Source organism: Arachis duranensis, chromosome 3 (genome assembly GCF_000817695.3).
Source record: "Arachis duranensis cultivar V14167 chromosome 3, aradu.V14167.gnm2.J7QH, whole genome shotgun sequence".
Lineage (NCBI taxonomy): Eukaryota > Viridiplantae > Streptophyta > Magnoliopsida > Fabales > Fabaceae > Arachis > Arachis duranensis.
In genome coordinates, this window is record NC_029774.3 from 16,033,388 (window position 1) to 16,036,625 (window position 3,238).

At 42.6% G+C, this 3,238-nt stretch overlaps 1 long non-coding RNA gene across 2 annotated transcripts in view; it reads right to left on the reverse strand.

Annotated features, from left to right (window-relative positions):
- LOC107474603 (uncharacterized) overlaps nucleotides 1-2,880 on the reverse strand; it is a 5,532-nt gene extending 2,652 nt beyond the window's left edge. For both annotated transcript variants that reach the window (XR_008006981.1, XR_008006980.1), the window contains exons 1-3: nucleotides 2,139-2,880; nucleotides 1,953-2,064; nucleotides 1,728-1,841 (exon numbers count right to left, since the gene is read on the reverse strand). This is a non-coding gene — a long non-coding RNA (uncharacterized LOC107474603). The remainder of the gene's footprint in view (nucleotides 1-1,727; nucleotides 1,842-1,952; nucleotides 2,065-2,138) is intronic.
- Nucleotides 2,881-3,238: the final 358 nt, after the last annotated feature.

A 3,238-nucleotide genomic window follows, 5' to 3' on the forward strand; every position in this document is an offset into this window, starting at 1 on the left:
CGGGGGCGAGCTCATCCGGGACTTTCACAGTGCCCGGCCACACTTACGACATAGGGTCAACAGAGTATCAAGTCTCAACCTGGAGCACGTGGTGGCTAGCCACTGCTACTACCCAGGGAAACTCGTATCTCAGATAGTGGAAGTGCAAATCACAATTATCAATAATTCAGTATATACATGCATTCGTTCTCATTCGTGGATCAACATCCATCTCAGCCATCCGGCTCACGGTTCAGTCCAGAACTAGCCAATATTCATAGCATACACAGCCATTTCGGCTCACGGTTCAATCCAGAACCAGCCAATATTCATAGCATACACAGCCATTCCGACTCACAACAAAACAACACTTCCACATTCAACATCATTAATTCGTAAAATCAGCATTTAAGCCATAAATCACTTTTTCTCAAATCATCTCACTTTGAAATCAAGTTTCAACTCTTTTCAGCCTTGGCTTTAGAAATCTCGTTTCTCAAATCATCTTAGGCTCATAAGCCAAATTTATTCAAAGTGAGTCCCCTTTCTTTAAAACAAAGCCACTCTCGGCATTTTCTTTCCAAAACTTCCAGAACCATGGAAAGGTAAAGATTTATTTCAAAGTATTCAAAACCACCCACCTAACAATGGGATTTTATAACAAAATTGCTCGGCAGAGTCCCAAGCCTTTAGGGAAGGTCATCTTACATCAATTCCTTAAAATTCATTGAAACTCTTAAAATCATAAATTCTCGGTTCAAATAAATAAAACTGAGTTTATTCTGAAACCGAACCATACAAGATCACAAGTTCCAACCCAGTCCAAAAATCAACTCATTGAAATGGAACCGGTTCATTTGAATCAAACCGCGTTCAGATTTCTTTTTGGAACCCATTTTTCCAACTCTTCCAAAATGGTTCAAAATTGATTACTCAATCAAAAGTCTAGGTTCCTTTAAAAATCACTAAAAACTCCTTTTTTATATTGAAATCAATATTAAAGCATCATTCTTTCCTTCAGTGATTCAAATGGTAACAATAGTTCAGTTCTAAATAAGCCAAACTCAGCGTATAAGGTTCATCAAGTAAATTAAGCTTGAAAACATAAATATCTTCTTAATAAATCAAATAATACAATTTCTCAAATTCAACCCTTTTTAAATAACCTTTCACACAAGACTAAGATTTTATAAAAATTTCGGCAGCACCTCCCCTAAAACTTGGACTTTTGCCACCCGGTTCGGGTCCCAGCTAAACCGTTCCTCATTCCTTTTCAACAACACAAAACCAGAAATCAATTCAAAGTAGGATAAATCCAACAATCGCCTCAGTGGCGTATCTCAAGGATACCATTTCAAAATTAACTCAATATCAACCGATTTAACTCATTTCCAAAGCTTTAAAGAAACGGTTCAGAAGTAAATCATTTGTCCAAAACCAAGTCAATTAAAGTAAACCAGGCTGATTTCAAAAGTGCATTCGACTTCTCAAATCATCAAAATAATTAACTCAAATCAAATCAATCCTCAACGGATTAAACTTAGATTTCAAATCTTTAAAGAATCAACTTCAAACATTACAATTCACAAAGCCGCACAACAATTCAGCCAAACCAACATCCATAATCACTCGAGTCAATCAAATAATACATAAGGCAGATACAATCACCAAATACATAATATCTCACATCAGTATCCATATGTAATAATTCCACTACATAAAGCATAGTTTTTGGAAAGCACCCCTACCTCAAAACCCAAATCCATAACCCAAACGTCTCACAGAGTCCTTTTCGCCTCATCCCGCAATCACCGGCAGCTTGAACCACAGCTTTGCTCACTTTTGCAGTAACCACATCAACTCTAATCGCAATACGTAACAAATGGGATTAACTCTCATAACAACGAATGCTACAATACCTCAACGTTTAACAGGACAGCGACTAAAGGGGTTACCGGAACGTAAACGCTTACCGCAAATAAGAAGGAACAGCTAAACCGGAACAGCGGCGGTTTCCGGACCGGTTTGGCAGCAGCTCGGCAGCCACCTCAAGTAGTAGCGGTGACAGGACTCCGGCAATGGCGCCTGGAACCCACATACAGAGACGTTAAAGCTTCCAAAATCTTAAACGAATGAAGACCGAATTCAAAAACCCTTACCGGCAGAGTTTTTCGGTGACTGCAGCGGATTTTTCCGGCGACCAGGCACGGCGGCGCGACTCAACACAACCAGGCAGAGCGGCGACAGCCTCCAGCAACTCCGGTGAGCTTCCTCAACAATGGTGATGGCCAGAACTTCGGCGATGCTAACCGAGGCTTACCGGCGGCAGGAGCGGCGGCGATAGCTTCGTGCAGCACGGCGGCGCCTGTCTTTTCCCCCACCGCGAGCTCTCTGTCTTTCTCTCGCCCTCTATTCCGATGACGGCAGCCATGGCTTCACCGACGAGGCCAGGCGCGGCGGCTTCAGGGACTGGATGCGGCTCTCTTCTTTGTGACCTCCTCTCTCTCGCCTGAGTCCTTACCCGCGACGGTGTCGGCTTCAACGGGCAGTAGCGGCGTTGGGAGAAGCAGCGGCGACAACAGCGTCGTCCTCCACCCCGCGCGTGTGATCTCGGTTCGTGGGTCACCAAGGACGGCGACGCAGCTCGAGGCCCCAAGGACGGCAGCGACGAGGCGCGAGCTCGGCCCTTCTTCGACGCCTCTTCTCCGTGACGGTGGTAGCAGCGAAAATGGGTTCGACTGCGAGGCGTGGTGGCGCGGAGGCGAGGCGGCAGGCGTGGTCGACTGTGGCGGCAGCGAGCTCTCTCTCCCTGGCCGGCACACTCTCCCTTCTCTCCATTTTTCTGCCTCTGTTTCCTTTTCTCTTGGGAGGTTTTGGGTTGCAGGTTTGTTGAAGGGAAGAAGAAAGGGGTGGCGGCTGCTATGCTTAGGAATTAGGGTTTCATCATTTCAAAAATTAGGGTTAGGGGCATTTTAGTAATTTCACATAAAAATAGGTATAATATAGTAATTGAAACCCAAATTAAATCCAACACTATTTGTACATTGAAAATACTATTTGCTCATCAATTTCACAAATTATTTTCAATAAAATGCCCAAATCCAAAAATTAGAAATAATATACTTAATTTCTTCATTTTCCAAAATAGCAGTAATAATATTTAAAATATTACTTATCTAATCCAAATCATATAAAATCCTTATTATTTCACAACTATCAACTTTATACTTTAAATATAGGAAATAATCCAATAATTATA